A 13,082-nucleotide genomic window follows, 5' to 3' on the forward strand; every position below is an offset into this window, starting at 1 on the left:
TTAGTAAATAAGCTGCAGGTTTAACATTGCATTTTTAGTTTTTCCACTCAGCAAATATTTACTGAGCATCTATTAATACTAGGCATAGTGCTGGATATCACTACATGTTATTTCCTTGAATAACAATAACCACAGAAATTTTTGTGAAAATCTGCTTCCTCCAAAGCCACTGAGGAAAGGACCAGACCATGAGTGGGGCAAGGTAGAGTCTGAAATCTGCAAACATAAAAAGGGAAACAGTGTAAATATTTACTAAGGCAGAAAATGTGGGGCCTGAATGAGACTAAATTGACTCTGTAACATGTCTGGCAAAAGGGTGCTTAGTATCATCCTTGGGAAATAATTCTTTCTAGAGTTAAGTACCAAAGAGTCCCTGGCATCAAGAAAAACTGCCTCTTCCACAGCTGTGATTTAAGTGATCTCTAAGATTCTGGAGATCAAGGGGACATTCTCTGGGACTGAGAGAAAAGGGAGCATTGCTCCTAAAGACTGCAGAAAATATTTTTTAAGTGCCCTTGGAACATTTATGAAAACTGAACAAATGCCAGGCCATAAGGTGATGCTAAACACATTTTTAAAGGATTAATATCACACAGACCACATTATGTGGCCACAATGTAACTAAGTTAGAAACCAATAATAAAAAGAAAATTTGAAAAACCTCACATATTTAGGAATTTTGAAACCCATAGGCTAAAAGAGAAATTATAGTGGAAACTAGAAAATATTTATAACTGAACAGTAGTAAAATTACTATGTATCCAAACTTGTGGGATGCAACCAAGCACTATTTAGAGGGAAATTCATAGCTGTACAGGGAAAAAAGGAAGAAAGTCTTAAAATGAAAGAATTAAGCATCCAACATATGAAGTTAAGGGGAACGAATAGCAGAATAAACTCAAAGAAAGCAAAAGGAAAAAAAATAATGAAGCAGAAATTAATGAAAAAGAAAGCAAACATACATTAAAGATTGGAAAAAGCAAAGTTTGGTGTTTTGGAAATACCAGTGGTAAAATTAGTTAAGTAAACAAGAGAAAATGTAAAAATAAACAATATTATAAATGATAAAAGGTGATAGGACAGGTGTTAATGAGATTAAATAGATACAAAGAATAATACAATTTTAGGTAACAAATTTGAAAATATATGAAATAGATAAATTCCAATTGATTGATGAAGAAATAGAAAACCTGAATTGTTCTATGACCATTAAAGAAATTGGACCGTAGTTTAAAAATCTTACCATATTCTCTATGAGGCACTCTGATAAGATGGGACAGTAAGTTTTACCAAACTTTCAAAGAATAGACAATCATACACAAAGTTTCCAAAAATTTTTTGAAATTTTTTAAGGAGGCACGCTTCTCATTTTATCTTATGAAAGTAGAATAACTGATACTAGAGATGTCTACAGCCCTCAGAGGCAGTCTTGCCCCCAGAAAAACTATTCCAATAAGTTCCAGATATGATGCAGCAACAGTGCCATCACCACCACAGGCAGGCACATGGGCCCTGCATATCTCCCCACACACGGAACTGTAACCTGAATGAGGCAGCCCCATCACCTATTCAGAATCTTTCCTGGAAGTACCGTGCTCTAGGTCAGCATTTCAGAATTTTTAGAGATAGTTCACAAGCATCTTCCCATCAGGTCATCATAACCCTGTGACATGCCACTTAAACTTGGAGAACTTCCTAAACTCTATACTATACTTATTAGTAGTCATCTGGTTACTTATATTATAGCCCTTTTGTGAAAACCAGCTAGTGGCCTCTTGAGAGATCTCACTAAACTACCCAATGTAGGAAAACCATGAGTGTCTTCAAAACTAACAGAATGTCAATACTCTTGGAAAGAGAGCTTAATTATCTATACCTGTACCAAGAGCAATTAAAAAAAAAAAACCCAATGTAATGCATTAGAAGATTTCCATAAGACCTCACCAAACTTTGAGAAAGAACAGAAACTAATACTTATTAAACAGTGCCTGGCACTATGCTTAGAGCTGTTTATGGTTACTTAATAGGTATTTGTTAAGTGAATGAATTTCTCTCAATAAAACCGCAAGATATCCCTTATCAGATTCAGAGAGGTTTAGTAACTTGTCCAAAATTACACAACGAGCTAGTAAATGGCAGAACTGGAGTTCAAACCTAGGTTTTCTGGCACTTGCTCTTTCCTTTCAACCCCACTGCCTTTGAAGAGTTGAAATGGTACAGAAGGAAAATAGAATGTTTCCTCTTGAAAAGAAAGTTTATAGCCTGAAGTCAGAGTCGATAGTCATACTATAGTACTTCCAGATGATCTTAAATATTTATTTATTTATTTATTTATTTATTTATTTATTTATTTATTTATTTATTTATTTATTTGATGGTGAAAAGCCTTTTAATACACATATGGTAATATATATTATTAATTTTAGTGTTGTTAGAATGGTTGAATAGAAAAAGGTAAGATTACATTTATAGTATTCTCTTCATAGTTTATTATGAGGAGTCATCATTATGCTTGGATTACAAGTCTTAGTTCAAGCGTATTTTGATTAATTCTAAGTCTCTGATAAGCAAATCCAATTCACCACGAAAATATAAACATTTACTTACCTATGAGCATTCATGGATTTAATGAAGACAAGATATTATAAAAACAAACAAATAATTAACCTTGACAATTCAAACATAAACAGAATAGTACTAAGGAAATTAGCTATTTATGCTTCTCTTGGTTTTCAGCTAAAATGAATAGATGATGACCATATCCAGGAGGTCTAAAGAAGATCAGAATGAGTCTAAGCCCATTAGATCATAACAGGTTCTCATTTGGTCATAATTTTTAGAGTTGGATCAGACCTAAAGGAGATTGTCCTAGTTCCCTAGAAAAATTCTCACACCTATGCCAGAGATCATATTCAAGGATGGCCACTGACCTAACTGCCTCTCTATAGGAAATACTATTTTAGAATTAAAACTCTAGTATAGTAGTTAACTATCTATACTTCTAAAGATTTAATTATCTACATAGATAAATCTAAAACTAAATCTTTAAGTATCCACATAGATAAATATCAAATAATAGTAGCAAACACGTAGTGCTTACTATGTATAGGCATTATACTATGAGCTTTATATGTTTCAATTTATTTCTCACAGAAGCCCTGTGAAGTTAGTACTGTTACTATCCCTATTTTACATATGGGGAAACTGAGACTCAGAGAGGTTAACCAACTTACCCAAGATCATGAGGCCGGTAATGGCAGAGACAGGATATGAGCCCAAGGTTGTCTGCCCTGGAATCTTAGTGCTTGACCACCAGGCTAGACCACTTCTCAATAGTACAATATTGCTGAAAAATCAAAATGCATAAGATCCATATAGTATGAAACTATGTAAATATTTAAAACACTCAAAACATTTCTGTGTGTTTTTATAAAACCATATACATAGAAGTATAAAAATATAGGGTGGTTCTCACCAACTCAGGATAATGTTTATTTCTGCAAGAAGGAGAAGAAATGAATGGGGAGCTATATTTATAGCATTGTATTTCTTTGTTTCTAAACCAAATACAGGGAAAATGTTAACATCTGTGGTAAGCACATGGGTAAATATAACACAGTTTATGTGACTTGTCCGAAGTCATGTATAAGTAACTTTGTTTGGAATTTGTTTGTTTGGAATTTTTTAACAGACAATTTAGTCTAATTCTCTCATTTAGGATTTGGGGTCAGTCTGTATTGATTAGGGAAGCAACCAGATAGTAGTTTGTTCAAGGGCCTAGTGTGAGTCAGTGGCAGGAACCAGGTCCCACGACTTTTCACCCTCACCACCACTCCTTCCCACATCCTACCATTCTTACACAGTCTGTTTCACATCCTGATTTTCCCCCAAAGATTCATGGTTTTGCCTGCTGGACATCTTTTATTTGTCCTGTTGGCTAATTACTTTTAAGGAAATAATTTTTCATTGTTCACTTATATTCCATTGTGGCATACTCGAATAGGATTATATTTTAGGATCATAAACCCCAATCATCACCAGAGCCAAACCTTTCTCTAGGAATTTTATGTTTTTTATGCTTTCTTTCCCTCTTTTTCTTCTTGTCCCCCACTTATCCCTACTTCCCATGACCCTCTATTCCCATCACCTAATATCCATCAGATTCAGTATGTTGCTTCTTCCTCCCAATTCCATGTTCAAACTCTTTATTTATCTGAAAAACTTACTTTGTGTGTCATACAATGAATTAAACTTTAGAAAACATTAATATTTGTGGAGTGCTTCACAGTTTTCAAGGTGTCCACATTGATTTCATTTGATCTTTTTTTTTTTTGCCCAGGGTAGTAGGCAGATGAGATAGTGGGTTCAGACAGTTCATGTAACTTGCCTAAGATCACAGAGAGAAAGTAAGAAAACCTGAACTGGAATCCAGGTCTCCTGACTTCTTATTCACTTCTCTTTCCAGTTGCCCCTCTCTCTATAAACCACCAAAAAGAAGTTGTTTCTTAGAAATAAGTATGAATCAATGTAGAGCTATCACACTCTTCTAATACCATCCCCACTAAAACAGACAATGAAAGACCCTGCATTAAGCTGCTCTCTTCTGCAGAGCCTCAAGACCTCACATCACCTAAGGGGTCATAAATTGTGTCCTTGTAAATTCTATTTTGTTCAAATAAAACCCGTGAGTAATGAGAAGAGGAGAGCCACAGCCTAATAACTTACAGAGTCAGCAGAAGGGCAGCCCTTCAACTGATGAAAATTTACATAGAAATTTGAAAATTATAAGACCAATATTGAAAGTTCCCAAAGAGATTTTACTTAAGGCAGGCTGGACCTCACAATCTGCCCACCTAGGGTTTAACTTCTCTACCAAGTGCTCCTTAGCCCACCCAGAATTTCTGAAAGAAAATGAATTAAACCCTTCTTTGGCAGGATTTGTTTTTCCAGGTTAACTCATTAGGGCAAAGTTTCATTCTCTCTTGAGATCCACTCTGAATTAAAGTGTTATTAAATCTTACCCATAAGTATCCTCACACAACCACTTCCTTTCCAACCCCTTCTAACGTCAGTGTCAACACCAATTCCAATTCCAAAGACTGGGGAGAAATATAGGAAGACCAGAACACAAGGCTGGTGGCCACTGGGATGAGTATGAAGGCAGTCTGCTTGGCTGAAAGCAAAGAGATGAGATGGGGAGGCCAGCTACTGGGTCTTCCTGCAGAATTCTAAAAATCTCACAGAAACACGTCTTGTCTCTGCTATTGTAAGGACAGGGAAGAGCTCAGCTCTGGCTTCCCTTAGAGAGGCTGATAAAGAGCACTGTAAGTAGGAGATGACAATTTTCTTTTCTTATCTCTTCCTCTAGGTTTAAGTTTCAAATGACCTGGATTGCTAAAGATCCCCTCTGTAAAATAAGTGCTACCCTTTACTTTTGCTTCTTTTGTAAAACCTGCTTTCCTGATCTGCTTATTGCTGCTTTTCTGATAATGAAATATTTCTTCTTTCCATTGAGGATCAGTGAGACTCTTTCTGCCTATGAGATAGAGTGACGTTTAAAATGATTTTTGTAGTATGATTATTTGTTTTCTTGTTCTTGTCTTTAAAATTGCAGACAGACAAGCCCCAAAGCCTCCTCTGCTGCAAGGTGAGAAAAAATTCCTTTGGCCTCCACTCTTTGAGGGGAAGCATATGAGTATGCTTGCAGAGTAAGTGAAGCTTCTGCTGCTTTGGAAAGTTTAAAGAACTTGTTGACAATCCCTCATTTCTTAGTTTCAGGAAAGCTAAACAGATTTATTTGTTTCACTTTGTGGGTTACAGTACTTAGGAATTTGGCATAAAAAAGGCAATCTACCTTTTGCTAACTAGTTAGTTCTGATTTTTTCATTTTCTAGCAGGCAAAACAAGACAAAACACCTTGGAAAGAAATACTTTAAAAGCTCAATCCTGACTCCAGAATCACATTGTAGCACTTTTTAAGATGTCTTCAGAAAGTAACTTGTAATCTCAGATTTTTAAGGACTCTCATAGAGCAGAATTTGGAATTTGGGAACAGTCTGTCTGTGAGGAATTTGTTCATTTCATATTTACAAGAGCAAAAACAGAAACCAAACTTCTGTTTATTGCATATCTTCCTTTTCCTTTCTAAGTGTTTGATTGCTCAGAGTGGATGTCCATTTTGGCACATTTTAATGCCCACTAGGGAGAAGCTTGGGTTAATATTTTCAATTGCGGTTGCATTTGCTCTGCTTCAGCAACATTGGCCATTTGATCAGCCATTTACACTGGAGATGCTCTAGGAGGCTAAAGGGATGGGCACATCTGGGGTCACTTTTGGTTTTATTTGGTTATTTTGGAAGCCTTTGTGGGATCAAGAAATCTTGAACCACTCCAAAAAAACACTTTCACACATGTCTGTTTCAAAACCTTTCCTATGTTCACGAAATATAAAGTTTCTCTAACACATGGGTAGTCTTAAGGTTTGCTCTTCTGTATTTCCTTGGTTCTGCCTTGATCCTTTCTGCAGAAAATTTCTCTGACATCAAAGCCTCTTCCCTTCCTTCCTTGTTGAAAGCTGTAGCAGACCATCTGCCCAGCTTTACATGCTTAATGAGTGCAGAATGTACCCCAAGTAAAAGGAATTCAGACCAGAAGACAGTGTGATTACCCCAGCAAAGAAAAGGGAGAGAAGTAGTTTCTGGAGGAGAGTAAAACCAAAATCAGTCAAGTCCCTGAAGTCTTTGTTGAGTGGTGAGCACTAAATCAGGCTGAAGGGAATGATGTCAGGAGATTAAAGTAATTATTTTAGCTACTCCTACAAGCATCGTATTCCTACACTATGGGAGAGCGTATCTGGGAAGGCTGGACTCTTGACACCTGATTCAGTCCATTAGGGAGACAGATTTCATACTGATAAGCAGTTGCCTGGATGATTTGTGTCCTGCTTTTTGAGGAGGAACACAGCCTCAAGCCTTCTCTCAAATTCTAACTTAGGGCCCCTTAGGCAGAGCCTGGGCCTGACACGTGGTTCTTGGTCTCAGAAGAAGATTCTTGAAGCAGGCTGTCCACATAAGACCTCCAACTGCCATTAGACTATTACTCAATTTGTTGTCTTTTAGGCATTGAAAGAGACTAGTCAATTCAGTCACAACACTCAAATCAGTCTGTGTGTATAGATATAGCCCAAGAGATCAAATCATTTTGGTATTGTTAAAAAAATTATCCTGTTAAAATGGTAAGGAAGACTTTTCAAGACGATTGCAATAGAGATATTGCAATAGGAGAGGAAGATCAGGCTCAACTCCGAATACAGCAGACAGTTGGGAATTTTTAGCCAATGAGCTTGAGTCAGAGGGTCAGTGGGTGGAAAATTACTAAGAGGAGATATCAAGGGCAAGGAGATTCTTGCTAAACTGACTTAGTGGGATTCTTGCTAAAGATATATTTATACATCAAAAGTAGATAATGAGAACCTTGATTAGATATCAAGAGTTATCAGATATCAACAGTTGGGGGATTCTCACAAAATTGACAGGATTCTTACTAAAACAGGACTATGCAGGCCAAAGACAGAATGGAGGGCCAAGGTCAAGGCCTAGTTGAGAAGAGGGCTCAGAGGAGCCTAACTAAAGTTTGGTCAGGGAGAGAGTCTTTGTCAGTATCCACAAGCTTTCTTCTCTTCCCCCTCATTCCCACCCTGCTCCCCCAACCCCACTAGCTATAAAAGAGGAGTCTCTACCTTCCTCAGCTAGCTGGTCCCTTATACTTCCAAGACTCCCTCACTGTTGAAAAACAGAGCATGCTGGACTCTCAGGACTCCAGGTTCAGCATCTCAAGCAGCGGATGTTATCTCCGACTCATTCCAGTCTCTGATTGCTAGGATCAGTTTATTCCCTGATTAAAGAGTCAAAACCCTCCCCACTTTGGGAAACTTGCTTTCCAGATGTGGAAAACATCCCTGACAGACCCACTGGCAGCATTTGCAGTCCCCATCCCTAGGGAGAGTAGAGGAGGAAGAGCTAGTGATTACATTACCCTCCCCATAGCTGGCACAGTTTTAGTCAATCTGACAGTCAGCAACTCTCACTGATAGAACACTGAATGGACAGAACAGTGAAGGAATTCTAAAAACCAGGGTTTGAGAAATGGAGTAAATAGTATTTTGTTTTTATTTCTACAGTAGTAAGCTGGAATGGGCCAGGATGACAGGCCACCAAAGCAAGGAGTTTGTAGTTTTCCTCTGCACTGCATGCAAAGGTACTAACCTTGTGTAGCTCTGGAGTCAGGAAGACTTGGGATTGACTCCTCTCTGTCACTCACTACCTCTATCCCTTGAGCTGCTCTGGGTTTCAGGTTTCAGTTTCCTCAGCTGTGATATGCAGATTGTTAAGAGGATTAAATGTATATAATATACCTAGAACAGAGCCTGGCATATAGCAGGTACACAATAAATGGAAGCTGTTATGATTCTTGTCTTTGCCCTTGTCGCTAATTAACTCGAGTTGTCTTAACAATGAAAAGAGTAGCACAGTGGAAGAAGGTCTAGTCTTGATTCTTACTGATTCAAGTGTCTGCTTGGGAAACCCCTTTCCTCCTCTGAGCCTTAGTTTCCTTATCTGTAGAACCAGAGAGGATGGACAAAATCATTGTTTCTTACCCATGGCTGTACACCACAATTGCCTGGAAGCTTATTGAAACTATGTCTCTCAGGCTCCATCCGTGGAAATTTGAATTCAGTGGGCCTACTGCAGGCTGTGGGATTCATATTTTGTAAAAGCTTCCCAAGAGAATGGAGGAACAAATGTGATATATTTACAGTGGAATACTAATCAGCTATAAAAAAAGAACAAACTACTTATGCATGCAACAAAATGGATAAAACATCAAAAACATTATGTTGGGCAAAAGAAATCAGATACAAAAGATTTTATTCACTATGATTCCATTTATATGAGTATAGAAACCAGCAAAATTGATCTATAGTGGTAGGAGTCAGAACAGAAATTACCTCTGAGGGGTGAAAATGGGTATTAACTGGAAAGAGGCACAAGGGAACTTTCAAGAATGGAAGAAATGTTCTATACCTTGATCTGAGTGGTGGTTACACAAGTGTATATGTAAGTTAAAATGCATCAAGCTGGATACTTAACATTGGTGCATTTTACTGTATGTAAATAATATCTTAACAAAGTACTGTTATCACGGGGGCAAAATATTCCCCTGATGACTCAAATGCATAGCCAGGTTTAAGTTCCCTGGACAAGATAAGCCCTAAGATCTCTTCCAGTTCTAAAGTCCTATGATTCTTATAGCCCCATCTCAGGCCCCAATGCTAGTCACTTTTATCCACAAATTAGATTATTTATTTTACCTTTCTTGATCAAAAGCAAGATCAAAGATACTAAGAAAGCCAGAATTCTGAGACTATCCTAGCACCCAAATAAGAGATGCTGATGAAATTTAAGGGTTGTCCAAGTTGCAGTCTGACAGAACAAAAGGCCGAGGAAAAGACATTGAATCACTATCAAACCTAACTTGTAACCTCTCCTTTTGGCCCAAAGGGACCAACAGATCTGAGGACTTTCTGTTGCTGGTTTTCTTTTCTTTTCCATTCATTCATTCACTAAATATTTATTGAGTGCTTGCTTTATGCCAGGCATTGCTGGGTAGTGAAAGTAGTAAAATGGATGACAACAAGGTCCCTGCCCTCGGGAAGTTTAAATTTTACAAGATAAGGAAAACCAATATAAAGATAATTGTTAATTGTGATAAGAGCTATGAAAGAAATTGGATGATGGGATAGATAGAAATTGGGGAAGGACACTTTTAGATAGAATGGACAAAGAAGGAGGTGATATTTGCACAAAGATCCAAAGGTGGCCAATGATCCAGCCATACGAAGAACTGAAAATATCAAGTTCAATGCCAAAGAATGAACATTAGGGCCAAGGAAGAGAAGAGTTTAGCACATGTTAGGAACAGAAAGGAGTACAACATATCTAGAACGTAGTGACTGAGAGGGAGAGTCTATCAGATGAGGTCAGAGAGAATAACAATAGGGCTTTGCAGGAAGCTTTGATTTTATTTCAAGAACAATGGGAAGCAATTAAAGGTTTTAAGCAGGGGATGTTTCGTGATTTGAATTGTACACCCCACCCCACCACCAAATCACTCTACTATTTTGGGAAGGGATGGAACAGAACAAGAGTGGAGGCAGGATGTCAACTAAGAGACATTTATAGCTGTCTAGGCAACAGTCCCAGAGGTTCAGAATCCCTGCTAAACTGCTAAGCAAAGCTAACCCTAGCTTTGGTAACTGGGTTGACCAAAGACAGAGAGCAAGAACAAACAACTTCAGAAGTTAGTGAATTTTTCATGCTCAGTTGGCCTTGTCTATCTTCTTCTTTTTTTTTAATGTTAATTTTTTTTAATTGAAGTGTAGTTGACTTACAATATTAGTTTCAAGTGTACAGCAAAGTGATTCAGTTAAATGTATGTACTTTTTAATATTCTTTTCCTTTTTTTGGCTTTTGTTTTTGGGTTTTTTTTCCATTTTTAAGTCTTATTAGGTAGAATTGTTATAGTCTGACTGCACATATACAATATATTGCATGTAAATACATATACACAATATACTGCACATATTTTTAAATTTACATATATGTACTGTTCATTGTTTCTAAGAACATTTAGAATTTTAGCTTTTTAAACTTACATAGTTATCAAAGAAATAAAGCCAACCACAAAATAAGAATTAATTCAAAAAGATACATACACACTGCTATTAACAGCAACATTATTTATAATTGCCAATATATGGAAGCATCCTAAGTGCACATCAATAGATGAATGGATAAAGAAGATGTAGCATATATATATGTAATGGAATACAAATCACCCATAAGAAAGAAGGATATTTTGCCATTTGCAGCCCTTCATTCACTTCTTTTTTCACTTCAAAAACCAGAATTTTATAACTGGCATAAACATTGCATCAAAAACAACAAAATACCTAGAAATAAACTTAACCAAGGAAGTTACCTATACTCTGAAAACTATAAAACATCGATGAAGGAAATTGAAGATAATACAAAGAAATGGAAAGATATCTTGTGCTCTTGGATTGAAAGAATCAACATTATCAAAATGGCCGTACTACCCAAAGCAATGTACAGATCCAGTGCAACCCCTGTCAAAATATTCACAACGTTCTTCACAGAAATAGAAAAAAAACAGTTCCAAAATTTATGTGGAACGATAGAAGACCCCAAACTGCCAAAGCAATCTTTTGTAGGTCTTCTTTTTTTCTTTCTTCTTTTTGTTCTCTTTTCTTAAGGTTTGATGACTAGAGAAGTTCCTTTAACTTTTGTTGTAAAGCTGGTTTGGTGCTGCTGAATTCTTTTAGCTTTTGTTTATCTGTGAAGCTTTTGATTTCTCCATCAAATCTGAATGCTGAGTATTCTTGGTTGTAAGTTTTTCCGTTTCATCACTTTAAATATATCATGCCACTCCCTTCTGGCCTGTAGTTTCTGCTGAAAAATCAGCTGATAACCTTAATGGGAGTTATTTGTTGTTTTTCTCTTGCTAATTTTAATATTTTCTCCTTATCCTTAATTTTTGTCAATTTGATGACTATATGCCTTGGTGTGTTCCTCTTTGGGTTGATCCAGTGAGGAACTCTCTGTGCTTCCTGGACTTGGGTGACTGTTTCCTTTCCCAAGCTGGGGAAGTTTTCAGTTATTATCTATCCAAAAATTTTCTCAGGTCCTTTCTCTCTCTCTTCTCTTTCTGGGACCCCTATAATTGTGAGTATTAGTGTGCTTCATGTTGTCCCAGAGTTCTCTTAAATTATCGTCATTTCTTCTCATTCTTTTTTCTTTTTCCTGTTCTACTAATCTGTCTTCTAGCTCATTGATCCATTCTTCTGCCTCATTTAGTCTATTCTTGGTTCCTTCCAGTAGGTTATTCATTTCAGTGATTTTATTCTTCCATTCTGTTTGGGTATTCTTTATATTTTCAAACTCTTCAGACCCATTCACAAGAAAGCAGTCTTGAGAAGTGAGCAAAATTTATAGCCAGGGCTTCTCTGGGCCTTTTTCATCAGTTCCTTTCTCCATTTTGGGGTCTCATCCCTACTCTCAGCAGAATCTTTCACTTAACATCACTTCTTTCTTTTTTTCTTTCTTCTTCTTTCCCCTTCTCAGAGGTCTGCCCTTAGGTAGGTAATCCAGTAACACTAACTGCTACCAACTTAACTGTGATTGAGAGTGCGCTTTATCCCTGTGGCTCCTAAGACATGCTCTGAAACGTGGCTAGTTAAGGGAAGATATTTTAAGTCAGAATGTGGCTTAAATTCTATTCTGTAAATTATCCCACTCTGTCTTCCCATAGAACACAGAGTAGCAGAGAGAAGTTGTGTAAAGAAAAGCATTAACTGGAAACATTGTTAATCTTGGACCCTGTGGCCTGGATCAGCAGGTAGAGGGATTTGGAGCAACATAGGGTAGGACTGGTTTTCCATGGAAATTTTAAGAGATGGCAATCCAGGTAATCCCTGGGTAGAGCGCCCCCTGTTGTCTGGCAGAAGACAAGAGCCCAGAAATAGGCCAAAACAATGGGCCTGGTGGAGGCGAGACTTAAACAGGCTTCTAAGAGTATTGTAGGATTTGGAGGAGATGGTGAATGGCTGTAGCATTCTAAACAAGGTGAATGAAACTCTCATTTGCAAACTAGAAGCTACAAGTCCAGAAATGCACAACTCTGCCCTTATCTTGCCCTCTTTTCCTCATGCATAGTTGTAGAGAGGCATGCTGGAGGTCAAGCATAAACCTGTGTCTGACAACAGCTGATTCTAATTGATGCTGACGGCGCTGCCTTTTCCTTCCTTCCCTTCCTCTCCCCACCTGGCAGGCTAGAGTCCACTGAGGGATGAGCAACACTTAGTCACAATCCTGCTCTTGTGTATGGGATGAACTACGCTTTATTCTGGTTAAAGAGAGTCTCCTCATTCAGAGAAAAACAGAACCAACATCTTGGCTGGGCTGTAAATAATTGCCCCACTCTGAGAAAGTCTAAGTCTAAAG

General features: G+C 37.5%; 2 protein-coding genes across 4 annotated transcripts in view; both read left to right on the forward strand.

Moving 5' to 3' along the window:
* LOC116658005 (60S ribosomal protein L29-like) overlaps nt 1-13,082 on the forward strand; it is an 801,314-nt gene that overhangs the window by 94,279 nt on the left and 693,953 nt on the right. The gene's annotated exons all lie outside the window — the stretch shown is intronic.
* Nucleotides 1-13,082, forward strand: part of ASIP (agouti signaling protein) — a 72,670-nt gene that overhangs the window by 43,720 nt on the left and 15,868 nt on the right. The window contains exon 1 of one of the 3 annotated variants that reach the window (XM_006190779.2): nt 5,139-5,324. The exons of the other annotated variants lie outside the window; for them this stretch is intronic. The gene's annotated coding sequence lies outside the window, so the exon portion shown is untranslated. Of the gene's footprint in view, nt 1-5,138; nt 5,325-13,082 lie in introns of those variants that run through there. 3 annotated transcript variants of the gene reach the window in all.

Source organism: Camelus ferus, chromosome 19, assembly GCF_009834535.1.
Source record: "Camelus ferus isolate YT-003-E chromosome 19, BCGSAC_Cfer_1.0, whole genome shotgun sequence".
Taxonomy (NCBI): Eukaryota; Metazoa; Chordata; class Mammalia; order Artiodactyla; family Camelidae; genus Camelus; species Camelus ferus.